The sequence below is a fragment of the Miscanthus floridulus genome, chromosome 5 (assembly GCF_019320115.1).
Source record: "Miscanthus floridulus cultivar M001 chromosome 5, ASM1932011v1, whole genome shotgun sequence".
NCBI lineage: Eukaryota > Viridiplantae > Streptophyta > Magnoliopsida > Poales > Poaceae > Miscanthus > Miscanthus floridulus.
In genome coordinates, this window is record NC_089584.1 from 137,029,718 (window position 1) to 137,054,103 (window position 24,386).

General features: G+C 43.5%; 1 pseudogene; it reads right to left on the bottom strand.

The window, feature by feature from the left end:
- Nucleotides 1–1,166: 1,166 nt before the first annotated feature.
- On the bottom strand, nucleotides 1,167–23,218 carry LOC136453773 (protein FAR1-RELATED SEQUENCE 5-like; annotated as a pseudogene).
- Nucleotides 23,219–24,386: the final 1,168 nt, after the last annotated feature.

Genomic DNA, 24,386 nt, shown 5'->3' on the forward strand with positions numbered 1-24,386 from the left:
AGCTCAACGCCAACACCGTTGAGTATGCCGTGGATAACAGTCCCTCAAACAATCGTGATCGTGTGCTAATAATAAGTGAGCGTTTCTACTCAACTTTAGTGTTACTTCCCCACTTCTCAAACATAAAACGTAGGAATTGACATGGTATGTTTTGTAAGGGCACATATTTTGACTACTAGTTATTCTTATCAGCATATATTTATGGCAACAAGTTTGAGTAAATTTAATATAACGACTTTTATAGTATACATACTTTATATAATTACACTATTCGTTAATTAAAAAGAAAAAAGATCTGAATTTTAAAATAGAGACAGAGAGTACAATATTATCCACTTCAAAAACAAAGACAGATAATAGTTGTGTTTACAACCCCAACACAACTAGATAGGATGGCCAGTGCGATAGAATCATACAAGGTTCAGAGTACAACTATGAGAGGAACGGAACTGGAGGATTCTGAGATATTTCGTCAGGAAGCCTGTAGAACCAGAGCACGATCACCTGGCATGTAAAGGGAACGTGACTTCCGTTTTTTGTGTCTTGTTTGACTTGAATCGAAGCCCATTCTCCATGATTTGAGGGGAAGGCTAGCCCGGACTCGCGATGGCCCACGGCCCATTTCGTCTCTACATGAGCAGTTGTTTTAGTGGACTCTACATGAGCAGGTGGAGGGGGTGGAGCGGGACCCAGATTCAGTAACTTTGACTTTACTTCAGTCTCCATCCTGCAACCAATGACTCCCAGCAAAGGCTTGTGAGCCTGATCGGCTGTGGTGTAGGCGTGCTGTAGCTGCTGCAGACCAAGCAAAACTAAAAATCACAGCCGAGCAAAATTTTTCAGCAAACAAAATCATAGCCAAAATAATATATAGATTCCAAAAAAAAATTTCACCACCAGTTCACTCTCAAGAGTGCAGAAATAAATAATTCAAGTGACATCCATACTATAATCACTAGTAGAACTTAGCATTTTCCACTTTGGAAGTTCTAGGTTCAAAGCACAAATACATGCCTACTTAGCTAGGCCACAAAAGACAGTTAGGCCATTTCACTTATATAATTAGGCCACAAAAGACTACAGTTAGGCCATTTCACTTATACAATTAGGCCACAAAAGACTATAGTCAGCCCTATCCAAAAGACTATCTAACTAACATGTTCATTCTAGAACAAACCATGATCATTAAGAATACCATTATCATAAGTTGGAGTTGCTATCAGCTGGGTAAAACCTCCCAAACTGTCAATAACATTGCATTCTTGAAGCTCCACAATTGCTCCTTTGTTGCAATCACTATTTTGCACTTCTACTTGGGGTTGCACTCCATCACTTTTTTTTTTGTTTCTGACAATGACAATTTAATTAAGTTAAGAAATAAATTACAGTAGCATATATGGGCTGCACACTATAAAGTTTTTAACATACCTTTGCTCCTTTTTTGTTGGCTTGCGCTTCCCCTTGTTGAATTTATCAAGCCAATTTTTTTTCTCCTTGAATTTTTGGATTTGACCTCCTTTTTCTTCAAATGTGCAGCACGAAGCAAGTCATCTCCTTGCTGGACATTTGGTTCAACATTTTCTTGGTCATTGCATGGGTTGCTCATAGTAGAAGTAGATAAATTGAGTTTATCCTCTAGCTATGTACCAAGGCAATCAAGTGCATTTTCTATCATCAAACAACATTCTGGAGAGTGGGATGCTTTATGTGCCAAATTGAGAAATTGATGAGACATCCTCTTGTAGCGAAGTTGAGATTCTAGCATTGGATTTGCTACCACATTCCTTCCTTCCTTATCTCATACACTCCCATCGCGTGCTGCTTTAGTCCATCTCTTTAACAAATAATGTGTTGGCAATATTTTGATATTCATCAAATCAAGAACTTTTAGACTATGTGCACACAATATTCCAGTCCTACTGAACATTCCACAACTACATGAAGCTGTTTGGTTCAAATGATCACCTATCACTATGCGCTCTTGCTCAAATTGTAAATCACCATGGAATCTCCCAATAGCAATAGCATATTTATCAACATCTAATAATCTGCTACATGCAGCCATGGATCTTTCATATTCACTTTGGAAAGCTTCAAAAATAACTGGAGTGTACACTTCGCTTGCTTGCAGCAACATAGGTGTGTGCATTTGTCTTCTTGGTATTTTTTTCCTTGCCTCAAATTTAGATTCCAATTCCTTGGCTCTTTTGTCTTCGACTGTCCTCTCAAAATGCTTCAAAAACGAACAATATCAAAATCTGATTTCAAATGATTTTTCAATGCATTGTTGAAGCTCTCACTTAGTTGTGTACTTCACACTCCCAAACTAAAGACATCTCTCATATAGCATTCAACCCATTTTTCTTTAACCTTGTATATACTATCTAACCAAGTTTGCTTATGCACTTTAGATCTCATAATGTCAAATGCTTCTTGAAATTCTGCCTCGTCCTCATAGCCATACATACAAGCACTAAAATTAGATAAAATGTGAGTTTCTTTGTAACACCCTAGGTGTTTGCCACCAGTTAAGCAGTGGGTTTGAGCTCAAACATGGCATATTAAGTAATGATGAAGATATCAAGGTCAAACCTATGGAAATGAGCCCCAACCTAAACTTGGATATGGCACCCTTGCTTTACATATAGGCCCTTTTCAAGATATATGCTTGGCTGGTGTTATTGGGATATCTTCATGTGTCTCACATCAATACCCATCTATATTAATCCATGGAAAAATTTCGTGAAGTTTGGAATCAAGAAGTCACATGAAATGATGAGTTATGTCCTTGCTTGAATTATTTTATAAAGTGAATAGAATTCTCGATCGTCAACCAAATCTTACAACCATGCCCAAATGACTCTAGATGAACTCTACAACAAAAGTCATGAAAGGTTCATGTTGAGCAAATGCCAAGAAAATGCTTCAATGGATCACAAAGGATAATTTAAGCTTTATCGTGATCCTGCTATGGTCAAAGTAGAACTATAGCTTCTGCACCTGTTTTAAGGTTGGACATTAAATAAAAGTTGAAGCTCATGTTATGTAGAAAAAACTTTGTTTTTGGAGTATACCATGGATCGGCTCGGAACTAAGTCTAGCAGTGGCTCAAAGTTGGAATCTGCTGCTGATTTCAGCACTTAGAAATATTCTAAGTCTAGAAATTCATCGACCTCGGCATTGGCGTCTCGCGTTCTTCGAAATTCGTTAAGCATCTCAAGTTGACCCCAAAATAAAAGTTGGAGCTAAGTTCATGGAGAAGATCATGTAAAGGGATGGCACTCGTTTGACCTTGTTATGACCCTCAATTTTGGAGTTTGTTAATCGCTGTCAACGCATTGACACTATCAACTTGAGGCTTGATTAGCTACTAATCCGAGAGTTTAATGTCTAGGCACCCTTAATAAAAGTTGGAGAGCAGCTTGTGCACAAAAACTTTGCTACAGGCGCCCAGGTCCGAATCCAAGTCGAATATGGCGTTTTGGACTGCAAAGTCAGGAACTCTCTCGCGCACCAGGTGTTCGACGGTGGGCCCTAAAATGGGACACGCGGTCGCCATGCTCCTCGCCTCTGCTCCACGCATCGAGGGTGCCCCGCCTAAGTCGCCTGCCCCTGCCTACGTAAATGGGGAGCACCGGAGCGCCCTCACTCGCCTCTCTGCTCGCCCTGCTCTCCTCCTCCCTTGCCCTCTGTGCCGCACGCGCGCGCCAGAGCGCGTCCGCCATGGACAAGCCGAGCGAAGCTCCTCACCGCTGCTACTGCCTCCACCCCGTCCCTCCTCCGTCTGAACCAAGCGTGGCATCACCTTCTCCTCCTTCTGCTGCCCCTTTCTGCGCCCCTCCCCAGCTGCGCAACCCGCCAGAGCACCGTCGCTCGCACGACCGCTGTGGATGGTCCGTGCATGCGCATGGCCAGGCCATCATGGGCCACCTCTGGCAAGTTCGAGTGCACACATGGGTGCGGGAGGACACCCTGGTGCTCCTCCGCCACTCCATCGCCGTCGACGAGCCTCCTCCGGCCAGAAACGGTGAGCTCCCACGCATCCTCTGCTACAAATCCACGTCAAGGACTTCGCGCAAGAATTTGAAGAAAGGGAGGGATCCAACTGCGAAGCCATGACTCATTTAAATAGTGCCCCTGAGGACCTCTTCGCTGTAGTTTAATTTGTGTTTACTGCAGGGACCCCGATGCAAGACTTACATGTCTTTTCTTTTGTTTTTACAGATTTGAATGATGAACTTTGAAAATTCGTATAAATTAGTAGAAAAATCCTAAAATAACAAATGAGGACTTTTTGGAATCCTTGTGAAATTCTCAATGCACTAGATCTATAATAGGGCATGTTTTAGTTTAAATATTTTGCTGTAAAAATAGATCTATGCAGCTAGGTTCCTGTTACTTGCCATGTCTTGTCTTTTTCATAACTACAGTTTTTATGCTCAAATAAATGTGAAATTTTTGTGGAGTGCTACTAATGTGATTGTTGTTGTCTGGTAAAAATTTCAGGAGTTTAGGATTTATAGTTTAAGAGTTATAAAAATAACAAATGACCTATATTGCTTTGCTTATACTCTGAATAGTTCTCCATGTTTGAATTAATTGGCTCAGTAAAGTTATGAATCATGACTTGGTGAAAATACATGAGTTGTGGTACTTTTCTTAAGCTTTCCAAAAAGTTAAATATCATGATTTTTGGCTAAGTAGATCTTGAGTTATACTTACTTAAATCTCTATGGCTGTTTCTGCCCAAAACCAGAGAGGGTTTTCCTTGTTCTTATTGTGGGGCCTTCTTAGTAGTAGAATTAGCTTTAGGTGTTTACAACAAAGTTGTTTATAATTTGCTAAGCTTTCTAAAAAGTCTAGAACTACCTTTATTGGACATGTATAACTCTATTTATAGCTGTTTAAAATGGCATATCAGTTTCTGTATATGTTTTGGATAGAGATGCAATTATTGCATTAGTTGACCCTTCTAACTGAAAAATCATCTTAATATGAGAATAACAAAGTTGTAGATAATTCATGTATCTAGCTTCTGTTAAAATTTGGTGGTATTTAGCCTTGTGGTTTTGTGAGTTATGCCTATTTAAAGTTGGGTTTCAGAAATGGCTGCTTTCTGTCAATTGTGGACCAGTTTCTGTAGATGTGTATAATTGACTTAGTTAACTTGAGAATCATGCTAAGAGGATTAAAGATTAATTGTAGAAAATTCCATAAGCTTTCCAGATTGTCTTGTTGCATGTCTTTTGGATTAGTACAACTCCTGTTATGAGTAAAATTAGCTGCTGCTATTTGCAGCCTTGACTCTATGATTACCGTGAATAACTGGTTTGTCTTGAATGCTTATGTGATGCATCTTGTGTTACCATTCATCACATTCATACACATGCATCTTGCATCTCATCTAGGTGCGCTAGATGAACCACGTGAAGAATATGATGTTGGAGCCAAACCCGAGGACGATGTATGGAGGATCTATCCCAAAGATGGAAGGACTAAGCGAGTGCTAGGACCTGAGACGTCACTAGGACGGTGTAAGCTAACTGAACTGACTTGTGTCGGATCCCAGGCAAGCCCTGGAGCATTCTAAGTCTCCTACTTTATAAAAGCAATTATTCCTATATATGAGTTTATATATTGTTGCATTAAGTTGTAGGAGTTGATTGAAACCGTTGATGCATTTCTTACTATCCTTGCCTACCTTATTACCTTTTACCCTGTTAGGTCAGGATCGAATAACTGCTTAGCCTTGCTTAGACCGGTAGCGATCGATGATATCCGGTCACCTACATTATAGGTGGTTACTGGAAGAATTTAGCTATGGAAAGAATGATATCCGGGAAGTAACCATGTGTGATGGATAATTGGAGACCGGACAGAAAAGTTGGAGGCAACCAGAGAGGGTTCTGGGGTGCTGTTAGTTTCCATCTGTGTCGATTAAGGACTGACCGTTGTTGGCCCTCGAGTCATGTTGAACGCATGCCTTACATTTAGCTGGCCGAATAAAGCACCTTTCGACCGTGAATCTGGGAGATTATTCGAGCCGAGTAGATTGCCCGCAGCGCACTGTACCGGAGCAGGTGTGGTAGCACATGGGGGCACGATGATAAGACCAAAGGGCAGTCGGTCGATGTAACACCCCTGGTGTTAGTCTTGCATAATTGCACTTGCATTTCAGGAACATGGGCATCATTCATCCATTCATGAGCTTATAACACACGAAACATGTAATCGAAACATTGCAACATGCTCTATATTTCATGAAGTGTTGTTTTAGGAAATGAATAGTGTGCAACACCCAAGTGCAACATGTGCAACTCATTGTAGTGGAACCTAGATAGTTAGAACTATGCAACAAGATCATGAAACATGTGAAACATGGCCTTGAAACAAATATAACATTTGTATTGTTTTTCATCGTTTCAGTGCATTCTGTGCTTGATTCTTGCGTGACCAATGTGTGGTATGGCTAAATATATTTTTAAACACCTTAGCTATGCTTAGAAAGTCATTAGGAACAATGTTCATGTTGACCATTTTGACTAATTAAGTTTTCAAATAGTGGTTGACTTGTTTTGACTCCTGGACTCTTTAGTTTGACTGTTTAAAAAGTATAACTTAGAGTCTATGCATGTCTGAGCAACCTAAAACAAAGTTATAGCAAACTTTATAAGGAACAAACTTTGTTTAGAAACCAAGTTATGAAAATGTGCACAACATGATCAAAAAGGGCCCACAAGCCAGAATTTGGGTTGGGTTCAACACTTAGAAATTTTCTAAGTACAAAACTCCATTTTTCAGTTTCATGAACACGACTTTGGCATGAATTTACTCTCTGTCCTTTGCGAATTAGCTTAAGATTTCTATAGAACAATTGTAGCCCTAACATAGCTTTGCAACTTTCATGTATACGATTTGCACTGATTCACCACGATTTGGGAGATCTAGCGCTATCAAGTAACGCTGTCAGTCAACTCGTTGTTTCAACTGATTGCTGAAATTTTGAACTCGGCACAGTGCCGACCGGTGACAGCTCCTGTCTGCCACGTGGCTACCACGCGCCATGGCCGGCCTGACGCCGTTGCTCGCTGGCGAACGCTTGAAGGCCGCGCCCGCCTGCCAACGCACTCGCACTCGCCCTCTATTTCTTTCTCTCGCGCGCGCTGGAGCCACCGAGAAAAGCCACCGCCGTGACATTGCTCCGCCGAGCCCGGGAACCCTCGCCATTGCCTCGCTTCTCACTCCGGCTAGCCCGCAACTCCATCATCATCATCTGGAGCTCGTCCATCTCGCCTCTGAGCAGGAGAGTCAAGGTAGGCGCTGTTTTTCTTCTTCCCCGCAGCGGAGCACCATTTCCGCCGGCGTCGGAGTTGTGCTCGCCGTGGACAACCACCACCGGAGCCCTCTCCCTCCTTCCTCTCCCTTCCCTTGGTTTCCCTGAGTAACCTTGATGCTCACGCCAAGCTCTGATCGGACCGCCATGGCCGGAGTTGGCCGGCGCACCTCGCGCAGCGCCGCCGTGATCGCCATTGTCGCCGGCGACCTCCTCCGCTGTAGCTAGGGGGTCCATTTTCTACTTCCATCGGTGCGGGACAACCTGCTGTGCACGCTGGTGCCACCCCCTTCGCCGGATTCCTCGCCGTCGTCGAGCGGTGGCCGGTCAACCGACCTCCCCTGTCTCCGGTCGGCTGACCAGTGGGGCCGGTTGACCCGCTGGGACCCGCTTGTCTGTCTCCCAGTAGCAGTCTTGGGTGCAGATCTGGGTGCGCATAGCAGTTTAGGATCCAACTGATTTTCGTTTATTAAAAAAAAGGATTTTTCAGATTTTTGTTAAAGACTTTGGAAAATGTTTGAGTACTCAAATTTGCTCCAAATTTGTTGAAACAAATTTTGCTAGGTTCCTTATCACCAGATTTACTTGGGAAAATTATTGCATGTCATTTTTGGGATACTTTTCTGTAGAACTTTATTTAATCATGAATATTGCTGATAACTTGAAAAATATGTAGAAAAATCTATAGGCTTCAGAAAAATATGATTCCAAGTTTGTTAATCTTCTTGTGTCATGTACTTCTTAGGAAAAATATGTTTCATACATGTGCTGTGGGAAAATTTAGAGGTGTAGTTCAAGTCCCTTTTATTGCTGAATTCTGTTATTTTTGTTAGAGAGCAAACTTTGTATAAAACATGCATGTGATAATTTTTGTACAGTCATTATATGCTATTAAGAACCTAGGAAAAATACTAATTCTGTTGTTTGACACTTTTCATAGTACAAAGTAATTTCATGCTCATTTTTATGCTATAGCTTGTCATTTTTGTGTAGGATAGTTTACTTATCCAAATTCCATGAAATTTTTATGGTAGTCTGTTTAGGGTAGTAGTATGCTACTGTAATTTTCTCAGATTTTTAGTAACATCAAAAATATATGTTGCTATTCAAATCCTATTATTAATTAGAGTTTAAGCAAGTGTTGCTTTAAGTGTGATTAGGAAATTAGTAAAGCTTTGGTGTATCTTTGAAGCATTTCATAAGGTATGTTAACTTAACATATTAGTAGTAGAAGAGAATGCAGTAGATGACATGTGCTTGTAGTATAGTTCTTGGATGATGTTGACTACCTTGCATTTCAACATATCCATTACATTCATCTCCTTCGATGCACCGTTTGCATAATCACTTACGCGCATTGCATCATACAGGATCGCAAACCGAGAACCCAGTCGTCATACCCGAGGAGCCCGAGGAGCAGCTCGAGGTGCAGCAGCAGGAAGTGCCAGAAGTCGACGAGGAGGACGTTGAGGAACTTCCGGAGTGCCCCGATCACCGTCCTGAGCTCCTTCGAGAGAGGCAAGCCCCGGAGCATTTTCTCCCGGTTTGCAATTATTTAATTAAATACTTTACTTTAAATTGATGCATTACGTTCAGGAGTTGTTTGCAACCGTTGCTGCATTATACCTTGCTTACCTTTGTTATACTATATCCTTGTTACCCTGGTATCCGCAGTCGAGTCAATGCTTAGCTGGCTTAGACCGGTAGAAGTCGGGTGATTTCCTGTCACCTGCGAGCTATAGGTGGTTACCTGGATCTGCTTGGATGACTATGAAGTCATGGTATAACTAAGTGTTAAATGAAGTTGAGACCGGACGGAGACTTGCAGAGTTTTGGACTGTAGTGTTTCCGTCTGTGTCGATTAAGGACCGACCGTTGTTGGGCCTCGAGTCATGTTGAACGCATGCCTTACATTTAGCTGGCCGGATAAAGTACCTTCCGACCGCGAAGCTGGGAGATTTTTCGGGCCGAGTAGATTGCCCGCAACGCACTGTACCGGAGCAGGTGTGGTAGGACACAGGGGGCGGGATGATAAGACCAAAGTGCAGTCGGTCGGCCCCCTGGGTACATGTGGTTCCTGGCAAACTCGAGATTCCTGGAAAGTTGACTCGGTGATCAATATCTCACTTTAGCGGGTGAGTGAGGTTTGTGTAAGGAATAAATCACCAGCTGGTTAGGAATCGATTCGAATCGCCATCGCTCCTGGATAGTGAGCACTTGACTTGAGTTACTTCATCGTAGTAAATGTTATGGAACACTTGGACAGTTATAGTGAATATGACAGTATGGAAATTGTTTAATGATCATTGGTTATCATTATCTGCTTAATCACATGATTACTCTAGCATAGGTGCAAATCTAGTTGACAGGTTAATAATAATTCACTTGGCAATAATGCTTTTAGAAAGGTTCTTGAAATGCTAAAAATGCTTCTTTTTGCAAATGAGTCAGCTACCCTACTATAAAGCCCTTCATAATCCTTGGTGTCATTTATTTTCGGTTATGTCGGGTAAGTCTGGCTGAGTACCTTCTCGTACTCAGGGTTTTATTCCCACTTGTTGCAGATGGGCAGATGTATTATGGCTACTGTATCAACTGCCTTTATCCTGCGATGGGTGATGCTTAGGACCATGGGCATGGTCATTCCTTACGTCTCATCTAATGCTTTTGTTGGAGATGATCATCCGCTGGCACTGTATTTAAACTCCGCGTGAGTGTGTGTGTGGTTTGAACAAATGACTTCCGCTACTTTTATTCGAACTGGTTTGTAATAACTATGTTTAAACTCTGATGTATCTGAGACCGCGAACTTTTATGTAATATGTGATGGTGACCGCTAAACTTACTACGATCATGGCTGGGACACGAGTTGGTTTGAAATCCTTCGTGATTTCACGGACTACCGGGTTATACGGGCTTAAGTTGGATAAATCGTCTGCTCTAGTGGATGATTTTCTCACTTAATTTCGTATAATTGGTCGGTTCTGTCACAGCTGGTATCAGAGCATGGTTTAGCGTGTTACTGTTCACAAGTGTATTTAAAACAAAAAGGCATTTGGAAAACGTGCTTTTAAAAACTATAAAGTGTGCCAGTGATCATATCCTTTATGCCTAGTTAAGGACTTTAGGTGGCTTAATTAAGTACTGACTGGGGTTCTTGCATCATATTTCTCTTTCGTCGCTCATACGGCGTGCTATTGTATGAGTGCCACTTGTTTGAGTGGTAATGAATGGATCATTTGCCTCTACGCCTCGGTAAGTGTGAGTTGTGAGAGCATGATCGGATACACTAGCCGATCTAGGGTGAATGCTTATATGATGCTGGAGTAATTACATGTTCTACTGCATGTTTTACAAAGGTGTCCCATGTAAGGGTCTTCCAGTCGGTGGAGGCGATGCCGTCAATAGGACGATGGTTCGGGTAGTTACTACCGTTGTACACGTATCTGGGGATTCGTGTAGAGCGTGTAGATAAAACTTTACTGCTTTTATGCATTCATTGGGAATTGGGCTGAAATGGATCTTCTGCAGGTACATAACAACGCTATCAGTGTAGAACGTATTAACTACGTATTTGAGAGATCAGTTGTTATGCCACCGAATTCGTCGTTAGAAATTATTATTTCCTAAGTTTGTGAGAACGTACGAACCGTACATACATCATGTTACTTGGGCATCTCATTCATCTCGTGCATACCTCCCCTTATAAATTGATTATCTCATTTTGATAAAAGTGTATCACCTAAAATATGTTTCCCCGAAGTAATAAGAGAACTTTTGCTACAGATGGCCCGCACGAAGCAGACCGCCCGTAAGTCCACCAGGAGGAAGAGCACCTCGACGTCCAGTGGGCCCCTAAGGGAGCACCGCACCACTGGACACCTTCTTGAGCGAGTTTGGCATGCCAACTTTGCTTTGGAGAGTGCTCCATGATGTGGGGTACCCAGAGGGTCAAGAGCCGGTGTACTCTTGGAATGAAAGCCAGTTAGCAGATGATGGACTTGCAGTGGTGGAGATCACTGGTTCCTGCTCTCGGTGATGCTCTAGATTGGGATGGTTGGCATTTGGAGTTTGAGGGTCGCACTCCAGCTGAGGGTGCAGAGGGAGTAGCCTTCCGTGTCATCAGGGACATTATGAGCAGATTTCCCTAGTGAGCTTGCTGCAGCTCTAGCTGGTACTTTTCCTAGGGATGATCCTCGCGATGCCATTTGGGTTCAGCCTCAAGGAAGTGCATTGGTCAGAGGTCCAGCTGAGGGACAGGCTAGCGACAACCAGGCAATGAGTGCTATGTTCGCCAGCCATCAGAGCGTATGAGGGTCTCGAGAGTACCTACTGGACTTTGACTGGCTTGCGTAGTGAGGATAAGCTCAAAGGGAAGAAGCAGAAGAAGAGACAGGCACGAGCTATAGCTAGCTTGCAGGAGCAGTTGGCTGATATGAACTTACAGCGAGACCAAGCGGTTGAGAGAGGTGATAGAGCTATGCAGCGAGTGCATACGTTGACTCAAGCCAACAATAATGCAGACCAGCATGATTGGACAGTTGATTCAAGAAAGGAATGAAGCCTGGAACGCAAGAAACCTTCTGCTGCAGAGGGTCGATGAGCTAGAGGAATACAACGGCTACTTGCACGAGGAGTTTCACTGCGCTCTACAATGGGGTTGGCCCATATGCTCCACCGAACGTCGCTGGTATGGACGTTGACAACGACAACGAGGACGAGTCCTGCAGTTTCACCTGGGGGCGATGGTGACGTCTCCGATCCCGACTGATGGCCCCGAGGAGTAGGCTAGTTGCTTTGTGCTAGTATCTAGGTCTTGTCGCGATGACCTTTCTTTTGTTGGCATGTAATCTATCGTATGTTGCTTCGAATGTATGAGACTTGGCATATGGTTGGAACTTGATTTTAGAATGCGATATCTGAACGCATAAAAAGTCCAGTGTATGTATGCTGGCAATGTGATTGTATGGACGCAATGTTTGCCGTTGAAGTAATTCGATTAAGTGCTGTTGTTTTAATTGGAAGTGCGATTGTTGTGCCTCTGTTTTTATTGTATGAATTTATTCTCTCCAGTAAATTCAGTATGGCATAATTTTTCCTTCACTCGCAATTATTACAGCGTCACTCAATCGTACTTGTTGCTGAAATATGCAGATGACAAACACTCGTCCGAACCACGTATGAGGCCGCTGAGCCCGGTGCCAACGGTGCGGGGACCGGTGGTGGTGGTGGTGGTGGTGGAAACCACAGCAACAACAATGAACCTCCCCTATGAACCGCATTTGCCACCTCCTCCCCCGTGTACCCCCGAAATGTTCCTCGCACAGCTGCTCGGGAGTCAGCGCAACACGGAACAATCTCAGAAGAACATGGAGGATCTTCTCAGAACCATCGCCAACAACGTTCAACGTGGTAACAATCAAGGTGGTGGCATGGGATGTGAACCAATATAGCAGCTTCAAAGATTTCATGGACACCAAGCCACCAGTATTCAAGGAAGCAACAGAGCCACTCGATGCTGAGGAATGGATCAACACGATGGAAGATAAATTCCGTGTGTTGAGAATGACTGAGGTGCTGAAAACGGAATATGCTGCACTTCAATTGCAAGGACCGGCGGGAATGTGGTGGAAGCACCATCGCACCACCTTCCCTCCAAATGCTCAAATTTCTTGGAGAGAGTTTGCTGAGGCCTTCCGTGGAGTCTATATTCCACCCGGACTGACCGAGATGAAGTTGGGAGAGTTTCTGGCATTGAACCAGGGCACCAAAACCATGACGCAATACCTGCATGCCTTCAATAACTTGTGTCGCTATGCTCCCGACATGGTTGACACAGATGCTAAAAGGATAGCCAGTTTTAAGAGGGGTCTTAATCCAAAAATGATGAAGCATGTTGGTATCAACAACCGCGTCAGATTCAACGACTTCATCAGCGACTGTCTGAAGCAGGAGAAGAATAACAACGCCAGCACCGCAGCCAAGACACGCAAGAGAGCCTTTGAAGGTGGGCCGTCTCAAGCTAGGGCACCTATGGGAGGTCAGTCCTCCTTATCGCCCATCGGCACCTGGCGCTAGATTCAGGCCACCTCAGCCAAGAAGTCAGAATTTCCTGTGGACCTCAAAAGCCGTACAAGATGGCAGTACAGCCCAACAAAGCGGCCAGCAACTGCGGTACAAGGCAGTTCCAAGGGAGCTGTGGGATCTGCCGGGACAGTAAGAGGACCCTGCTATAACTGTGATCAACCCGGTCATTTCTCGAGGTTTTGTCCGTACCCGCCTAAGAAGAAGCAGCAGACTTATAATGCTAGAGTGCATAGTACAACAGTGGATGAAATTCCAGAGGGAGAGTCCCGTCACTGCTGGTAAGTTTCCTGTCAACGAAAACCCTGCAGTTGTTCTATTTGATTCTGGATCATCACATTCTTTTATGAGTCAAGCATTTGCACAGAAACATGGACAACTATGCACTAGAATTGGGTTATGGGTACCGTATAAGTTCAGCAGGGGCTGATGTTTTGACCAACCAGATGGTTCGAGGGGCAACCCTTGAATTAGGTAGCAGGAAGTTCCGAGTGAACTTGATAGTTATGCCTGGGTTAGTCTTGGATGTCATTATAGGGATGAATTGGATGAAGGATTGGGGAGCAGTCATAGATACTAGGAGGTCGAGTACTTACCCTTAAGGATCCCCTAGGTGAGGGTACTTTCCAAGTACCATTGCCTCGAAGGACAGACCTTATAAGTGTTACATGTGCTACGGCAGTCACACCTATTCATCAGATTCCGATAGTGTGTGAATTCCCGGACGTATTTCCGGATGAGCTACCTGGTCTTCCGCCTAATAGGGAGATTGAGTTTGGAATCGAGCTAGTCCCCAGAACAGCTCTGATTTCAAGGAGACCTTATCGGATGCCTCCAGATGAGTTAGCTGAGCTAAAGAAGCAATTAGAAGATTTGTCGAAAAAGGGGTTTATTCGGCCAAGCAAGTCTGAATGGGGATGTCCCGCTTTGTTTGTGAAGAAAAAGAAAGAGGGCACGTTGAGAATGTGCGTAGACTATAGGCCACTCAATGCTGTGACCATCAAGAATAAATATCCCTTGCCACACATTGATGTTCTATTTGACCAATTATCCAAGGCCAAGGTATTCTCAAAAATAGATTTGAGATCCGGTTATCATCAGATTAAGATTAGGCCATAGGATATACCGAAAACTGCATTTTCCACCAGATACGGGTTGTATGAGTATCTTGTCATGTCTTTTGGCTTGACAAATGCTCCTGCATACTTTATGTTCTTGATGAATACAGTTTTCATGCCAGAATTGGATAAGTTTGTGGTAGTATTCATCGATGACATTCTGGTGTACTCCGAGAACGAAAAAGATCATGAAGAGCATCTGAGAACTGTCTTGACCAGACTTAGAGATCATCAATTGTATGCTAAGTTTAGCAAATGCGAATTCTGGTTGAAGGAAGTTCCTTTCCTTGGTCACATTCTGTCAGAGAATGGAGTTTCAGTCGATCCAAGTAAGGTGCAAGAAGTTATGAATTGGAAAGCACCGACCACAGTTCCTGAGGTTAGAAGTTTCTTAGGATTAGCAGGTTATTACCGTCGCTTTATACCAGATTTCTCGAAGATCGCCAAACCAATGACAAGCCTCCTTCAGAAGGACCATAAATTTGTGTGGACAGAAGAGTGTGAAGCAGCTTTCCACACTTTGCGGAAACTGTTGACCACTGCTCCGGTTCTAGCACAACCAGATATCGAGAAACCATTTGATGTGTTTTGCGACGCATCGAAGACTAGGATTGGGTTGTGTTCTTATGCAAGAAAGAAGAGTCATAGCTTATGCATCACGTCAATTAAGGAAGCACGAGGTCAACTACCCAACACATGATCTTGAACTTGCTGCAGTTGTGCACGCCCTAAAAATTTGGAGACATTATCTACTTGGTAATGTGTGCAATATTTTCACGGATCACAAGAGTCTTAAGTATATCTTTACCCAACCTAGAGCTAAACATGAGACAAGCGTAGATGGTTGGAATTGATCAAAGATTACAACTTGAATGTGCAATATCATCCTGGTAAAGCCAATGTAGTGGCAGATGCTTTGAGCAGAAAGTCACATTACTTGAATGTGCAGTCATTACTTGAAGATGGATTCGATCTAATGCATCCTGCTGTGTTACATAGTATTCAGATTAGTTGCTCATTGGAGAGTAAGATAATAGAAGGCCAGAAAACTGACAAGGGGATATTCCACATCAAAGAGAAAATAAAAGAAAAGCCGTCTCAACACTTTAAAGTGGATGAACAGGGCGTGTTGTGGTTTGACGACCGTCTTGTGGTTCCCAAAGATCGAGAGCTTAGGAATAAACTCATGGATGAAGCTCACCTTTCTAAGCTATCTATCCATCCTGGAAGTAGTAAGATGTATCATGAACTAAGGTCTCGCTATTGGTGGACCAAAATGAAGAAAGAAATTACAGCATATGTTGCCAGATGTGACACATGTTGTCGAGTGAAAGCCATTCACATGAAACCTGCTGGTATGTTGCAACCCTTATCAATCCCTAGTTGGAAGTGGGACGATATCAGTATGGATTTTATCACGGGTTTGCCCACTACTCAAAAAAGGACATGATTCAATTTGGGTAATTGTGGATCGTCTTACCAAGACCGCTCATTTCTTGCCGGTCAAAACAGATTATCGACCACCTCAATATGCCGAGAAGTATATCGCAGAAATTGTGAGGTTGCATGGTATACCAATGACCATAGTATCTGATAGAGGCTCACAGTTCACGGCTCATTTTTGGGAACATTTACACAAAGGCTTAGGAACTAGTTTGATTCGCAGTACCGCTTATCATCCTCAGACAGATGGTCAGACTGAACGAGTAAATGCTGTTTTGGAGGATATGTTGAGAGCCTGTGTATTGTCTTCCAAGGGATCATGGGAGTCATGGTTACTGTTAGCTGAGTTTTCTTATAATAATAGTTATCAAGAAAGCATCAAGATGGCCCCATTCGAAGCTTTATATGGCAGAAAATGTAGAACACCATTGAATTGGATCGAGCCTGGTGATAGAAGGTATTATGGCATTGACTTTGTAGAAGAAGCCGAGAAGAAAGTTCATATTATTCAGCAGAATATGAAAGCTGCCCAATCACGTCAGAAAAGCTATGCAGACAAAAGAAGGAGACCCCTTGTGTTTGAAGTTGGTGACTATGTTTATCTGAAAGTCACGCCAATGAAGAAGAAAAGGTTTGGAATTCGAAGAAAGCTTGCCGCGAGATTCGTAGGACCATACAAGATCTTGGAACGAAGAGGTCCGGTAGCCTACAAGTTAGAGTTACCTGAGACAATGAGTACCGTTTTCCCAGTTTTCCATGTATCACATCTCAAGAAATGTTTGCGTGTTCCGGAGGAAAGAATAGAACCTCGAGGTATTCAACTCAAATCAGATTTGGTGTATCGCGAGCAACCAGTCCGAGTGTTAGACACTAAGGAACGTGCTACTCGGAATAGTGTGGTGAAAACATACAAGATACAGTGGGATCATCATGATGAGGGAGATGCAACTTGGGAAACAGGAGAGTATCTATAAAAAGCTTATGAAGATTTTTATAACAAATGGTTCGTAACCCAAATCTCGGGACGAGATTTTTATAAGGGGGGAGGGCTGTAACACCCCTGGTGTTAGTCTTGCATAATTGCACTTGCATTTCAGGAACATGGGCATCATTCATCCATTCATGAGCTTATAACACACGAAACATGTAATCGAAACATTGCAACATGCTCTATATTTCATGAAGTGTTGTTTTAGGAAATGAATAGTGTGCAACACCCAAGTGCAACATGTGCAACTCATTGTAGTGGAACCTAGATAGTTAGAACTATGCAACAAGATCATGAAACATGTGAAACATGGCCTTGAAACAAATATAACATTTGTATTGTTTTTCATCGTTTCAGTGCATTCTGTGCTTGATTCTTGCGTGACCAATGTGTGGTATGGCTAAATATATTTTTAAACACCTTAGCTATGCTTAGAAAGTCATTAGGAACAATGTTCATGTTGACCATTTTGACTAATTAAGTTTTCAAATAGTGGTTGACTTGTTTTGACTCCTGGACTCTTTAGTTTGACTGTTTAAAAAGTATAACTTAGAGTCTATGCATGTCTGAGCAACCTAAAACAAAGTTGTAGCAAACTTTATAAGGAACAAACTTTGTTTAGAAACCAAGTTATGAAAATGTGCACAACATGATCAAAAAGGGCCCACAAGCCAGAATTTGGGTTGGGTTCAACACTTAGAAATTTTCTAAGTACAAAACTCCATTTTTCAGTTTCATGAACACGACTTTGGCATGAATTTACTCTCTGTCCTTTGCGAATTAGCTTAAGATTTCTATAGAACAATTGTAGCCCTAACATAGCTTTGCAACTTTCATGTATACGATTTGCACTGATTCACCACGATTTGGGAGATCTAGCGCTATCAAGTAACGCTGTCAGTCAACTCGTTGTTTCAACTGATTGCTGAAATTTTGAACTCGGCACAGTGCCGACCGGTGACAGCTCCTGTCCACCGCGTGGCTGCCACGCGCCATGGCCGGCCTGACGCCGTTGCTCGCTGGCGAACGCTTGAAGGCCGCGCCCGCCTGCCAACGCACTCGCACTCGCCCTCTATTTCTTTCTCTCGCGCGCGCTAGGAGCCACCGAGAAAAGCCACCTGCCGTGACATTGCTCCGCCGAGCCCGGGAACCCTCGCCATTGCCTCGCTTCTCACTCCGGCTAGCCCGCGACTCCATCATCATCATCTGGAGCTCGTCCATCTCGCCTCTGAGCAGGAGAGTCAAGGTAGGCGCTGTTTTTCTTCTTCCCCGCAGCGGAGCACCATTTCCGCTGGCGTCGGAGTTGTGCTCGCCGTGGACAACCACCACCGGAGCCCTCTCCCTCCTTCCTCTCCCTTCCCTCGGTTTCCCTGAGTAACCTTGATGCTCACGCCAAGCTCTGATCGGACCGCCATGGACGGAGTTGGCCGGCGCACCTCGCGTAGCGCCGCCGTGATCGCCATTGTCGCCGGCGACCTCCTCCGCTATAGCTAGGGGGTCCATTTTCTACTTCCATCGGTGCGGGACAACCTGCTGTGCACGCTGGTGCCACCCCCTTCGCCGGATTCCTCGCCGTCGTCGAGCGGTGGCCGGTCAACCGACCTCCCCTGTCTCCGGTCGGCTGACCAGTGGGGCCGGTTGGCCCGCTGGGACCCGCTTGTCTGTCTCCCAGTAGCAGTCTTGGGTGCAGATCTGGGTGCGCATAGCAGTTTAGGATCCAACTGATTTTCGTTTATTAAAAAAAAAGGATTTTTCAGATTTTTGTTAAAGACTTTGGAAAATGTTTGAGTACTCAAATTTGCTCCAAATTTGTTGAAATAAATTTTGCTAGGTTCCTTATCACCAGATTTACTTGGGAAAATTATTGCATGTCATTTTTGGGATACTTTTCTGTAGAACTTTATTTAATCATGAATATTGCTGATAACTTGAAAAATATGTAGAAAAATCTATAGGCTTCAGAAAAATATGATTCCAAGTTTGTTAATCTTCTTGTGTCATGTACTTCTTAGGAAAAATATGTTTCATACATGTGCTGTGGGAAAATTTAGAGGTGTAGTTCAAGTCCCTTTTATTGCTGAATTCTGTTATTTTTGTTAGAGAGCAAACTTTGTATAAAACATGCATGTGATAATTTTTGTACAGTCATTATATGCTATTAAGAACCTAGGAAAAATACTAATTCTGTTGTTTGACACTTTTCATAGTACAAAGTAATTTCATGCTCATTTTTATGCTATAGCTTGTCATTTTTGTGTAGGATAGTTTACTTATCCAAATTCCATGAAATTTTTATGGTAGTCTGTTTAGGGTAGTAGTATGCTACTGTAATTTTCTCAGATTTTTAGTAACATCAAAAATATATGTTGCTATTCAAACCTATTATTAATTAGAGTTTAAGCAAGTGTTGCTTTAAGTGTGATTAGGAAATTAGTAAAGCTTTGGTGTATCTTTGAAGCATTTCATAAGGTATGTTAACTTAACATATTAGTAGTAGAAGAGAATGCAGTAGATGACATGTGCTTGTAGTATAGTTCTTGGATGATGTTGACTACCTTGCATTTCAACATATCCATTACATTCATCTCCTTCGATGCACCGTTTGCATAATCACTTACGCGCATTGCATCATACAGGATCGCAAACCGAGAACCCAGTCGTCATACCCGAGGAGCCCGAGGAGCAGCTCGAGGTGCAGCAGCAGGAAGTGCCAGAAGTCGACGAGGAGGACGTTGAGGAACTTCCGGAGTGCCCCGATCACCGTCCGAGCTCCTTCGAGAGAGGCAAGCCCCGGAGCATTTTCTCCTGGTTTGCAATTATTTAATTAAATACTTTACTTTAAATTGATGCATTACGTTCAGGAGTTGTTTGCAACCGTTGCTGCATTATACCTTGCTTACCTTTGTTATACTATATCCTTGTTATCCTGGTATCCGCAGTCGAGTCAATGCTTAGCTGGCTTAGACCGGTAGAAGTCGGGTGATTTCCTGTCACCTGCGAGCTATAGGTGGTTACCTGGATCTGCTTGGATGACTATGAAGTCATGGTATAACTAAGTGTTAAATGAAGTTGAGACCGGACGGAGACTTGCAGAGTTTTGGACTGTAGTGTTTCCGTCTGTGTCGATTAAGGACCGACCGTTGTTGGGCCTCGAGTCATGTTGAACGCATGCCTTACATTTAGCTGGCCGGATAAAGTATCTTCCGACCGCGAAGCTGGGAGATTTTTCAGGCCGAGTAGATTGCCCGCAACGCACTGTATCGGAGCAGGTGTGGTAGGACACGGGGGCGGGATGATAAGACCAAAGTGCAGTCGGTCGGCCCCCGGGTACATGTGGTTCCTGGCAAACTCGAGATTCCTGGAAAGTTGACTCGGTGATCAATATCTCACTTTAGCGGGTGAGTGAGGTTTGTGTAAGGAATAAATCACCAGCTGGTTAGGAATCGATTCGAATCGCCATCGCTCCTGGATAGTGAGCACTTGACTTGAGTTACTTCATCATAGTAAATGTTATGGAACACTTGGACAGTTATAGTGAATATGACAGTATGGAAATTGTTTAATGATCATTGGTTATCATTATCTGCTTAATCACATGATTACTCTAGCATAGGTGCAAATCTAGTTGACAGGTTAATAATAATTCACTTGGCAATAATGCTTTTAGAAAGGTTCTTGAAATGCTAAAAATGCTTCCTTTTGCAAATGAGTCAGCTACCCTACTATAAAGCCCTTCATAATCCTTGGTGTCATTTATTTTCGGTTATGTCGGGTAAGTCTGGCTGAGTACCTTCTCGTACTCAGGGTTTTATTCCCACTTGTTGCAGATGGGCAGATGTATTATGGCTACTGTATCAACTGCCTTTATCCTGCGATGGGTGATGCTTAGGACCATGGGCATGGTCATTCCTTACGTCTCATCTAATGCTTTTGTTGGAGATGATCATCCGCTGGCACTGTATTTAAACTCCGCGTGAGTGTGTGTGTGGTTTGAACAAATGACTTCCGCTACTTTTATTCGAACTGGTTTGTAATAACTATGTTTAAACTCTGATGTATCTGAGACCGCGAACTTTTATGTAATATGTGATGGTGACCGCTAAACTTACTACGATCATGGCTGGGACACGAGTTGGTTTGAAATCCTTCGTGATTTCACGGACTACCGGGTTATACGGGCTTAAGTTGGATAAATCGTCTGCTCTAGTGGATGATTTTCTCACTTAATTTCGTATAATTGGTCGGTTCTGTCACAGTCGACCCCCGGGTACATGTGGTTCCTAGCAAACTCGAGATTCCTAGATAGTTGACTCGGTGACCGATACCTCACTTTAGCGGATGAGTGAGGTTTGTGTAAGGAATAAATCACCAGCTGGTTAGGAATCGATTCGAATCGCCATCGCTCCTGGATAGTGAGCACTTGACTCGAGTTACGACATCGTAGTAATTATTATGGAACAAGGATGGTTATCTGGATGATAGGGGATATGCTAAATCTAAGTTGGTAACTGGATGTTATTGGTTAATCAAGTGATTGCTATAGTACAGGTGCTTACCTAGATGGATAGGTCATAATAAAGATGATGCAAAGTACTTAAAATAGTTTCTTCATGATAGCTTATGCTTTTCGCAAATGAGTCAGTTAGCCCACTAAAGAAAGCCTTGCATAATCCTTGGTGTCGCTTTATTTTGGTTTAAGACGGGTAAAGTCTGGCTGAGTACATTCGAGTACTTAGGGTTTATCCCACCTTGTTGCAGGTGATGTTCTCGACCTGTCGATGATGGTGGCTAACCGCCGGTGGGCTCGGTGATTCTATACTTCTCATCTATATGCTTTTGTCGGATGATGTCACTTATGCTAGCAATATATTTGAAACTTATATTAATGTAATCATTTGAAAGCTATGTTGTTTTCAATAATTGGTTTTGAAATCCAAACTTGTACTATTATTTGTGAACCCATTTGTAATATTATTTCTGCTGCAACTCTGCGTATGTGATGTGTATTAGCTTAATCACGCGATCTTGGTTGTGATGTTGATTTACCAAAGTCTTTTGAGACATTCGGTGGACTACCGGGTTTATATAAGTGAAAGTATGCGCGTGTCAACGTGTTAGCGGGAACAGCCGTACTTGATCTTGTATAAATTGGGCGGTTCTATCACATTCTTCATCTTCGCCTTCACCTTCACCTTCGCCTTCTCCTTCTCCTTCTCCTTCCATTGTACCTCCATCTTTGTCCTTCACTGAAGATAAATGCTTGACACAATTCTGCATTATGTGAAAGGTACACAGCCCATGATATGATTCTGTAAATACTTTGTAAATAGCCTTTCCCATTGCTGCATCTTGATCCGTATAGATAGTTCTAGGTTGCTTTCCATTATGTGCAGCTAAGAAAGTTTGAAAAAGCCATATAAATGAGTCCTCTGTTTCATCAAATAGAAGTGCAGCACCAAAAACAGTGGTTTCTCTAAACTGATTTAGCCCGAGAAAAACACCAAAAGGCCTATACTCTTTGTTGGTGCCAAAAGTAGTGTCAAATGTAACCACATCACCAAAGTGTGCATAGTGAAGAATCATCTTTGCATCAGCCCAAAATATGTTGGTTATATGCTCCTCACAATCTAACTGCAAAGCAGATTGAAATGATGGATTTTGAGCAATTTTGTCATGAAAATACTTCAACATACTTCCAGCCTATCCATAAGCCAAATCCCTCTACCGTTTGCTTTGTAGGTAATTTTTACGATCACGACAAGTGTAGTTAAGGTTAAGTGGTCCACTAACTTGACTACTAGCCAACTCATATGCAGCTTTTGGTCTAATTCCAGAATCATCCACAGTCTCTATTTCAAAAGCTTGCAATTCTAAATTTTTTCTCTGCGATGCCATCAAGTGTCGAGTTTCTGGCAAGTGAAGAAGGTGATTATGTTCAAGCATAACCTCAGTGACTTCATAATTTCCTGCACCTCGATCCAACATAAGGCTCATTCGAGCTTTGCAATCAGTTCTTGTTTCAGCTCTAAAGCACTTTCTCACATGATTTGTTTGCCCTTTCCTTCGGAGGCCCTTGTTGGAACAAACAAATCTGTATGAGGTCACCTTACCATCAAAGGTGCTTACATTTGTGTATCTTTTCCTCACATCAAAGCCTGTGTGACCCCTATATGCCACCCAAAATTGCCAAGCCTCATCTGCACTTTTAAACCTTAAACCAACTTCAGGAGCCCCCTTATTTAATTCTGCCATGGCCTTGGACAGCACTCACAATTGCACAAATTTGTTCTCCAACCCACACATCAACTGGTTCTGTAACCCAAACAATTGACAAACCAGAATATATAAAATTCTTGTAGAAACTTCAAATAATATAATATAATAGACACACCAGTACATATGAAACAAGCTAGAGCACCTAATAATCCTTTACATGAAATTCAACAAAATAATCGTTTGTGGTTCATGGATTCTCAAATTCAATGGCATTCAAACACGTGGCTACATTCCATTTTGCATTTTGGTAGATACACGAGATAGATTGATAAGCATTCATGGATGCTAGGGCACTAAAACAAAAGGAAATCTACTGTAATCGCGGACATCTCCATTGCAGGGGGTATGAACCTCATACCTGGATATAGCACGGAGCGAGAGAACTCCCACAGTTGGGGTGGGTCTCCTCCCGGCCGGCGCAGCCTCCACCTCCCCGGAGAGGCGCGGAGGACGGCGCGGCCGGGCACCAGACGACGGGCGGCGGCGCACCGCGGCCAGGCAGCTGAAGAACTGTGCGGCGGCGAGGAGGAGAGCGCAACATAGCAGCAGCGAGGAAGGGCGCGCGTGGCAGCGAGGATTTCGCCGCGACGAAGAGCCGGCGGCGCGGAGCGCGTTGGCGGGAGTCGTGGCTCAATGTGGTGCCGTTCCCGCCTCCGGGGGTTTCCATCCTCGTTTTGTTGGCGTGGGCTGAAAAGGTAGTGTTGGATGGATTGGGAACCTCTGTAGCCGTCAGATGGCAGCTGGAGGGTGGAGATTGAGATAACGTTACGTTGTAAAGTTGCTTCGTCAAGTTACTGAGTCCGGCTCCGGCGGAGCGATGGATGGCATATAAACAGCGGGTGGTCCGTGGGCCCTCGGGCGCGTGTTTCCTTACAGTTGGAGGGCCCACGGACCTTGTATCGTTGGCGGGTGGTCTTCCGCACGCAGCCGGCACGGCTTGTACCTTGTATCGTGGGCCGCCAACCCGTGCAACGAAGAATCCAGCCCACTCTGAAGCTGGAGCCCGAGTCAAGAGGGACAAGATTACAAGAAGAGCCATCGGGTGTGTTCTGCTACACCTACACGTAGCACAAACGGGCCGCACTGTGACACTGGTAGCATCTACTAATACAGTAGGCACGTAGGAGCAGGACCACGGAGAGGA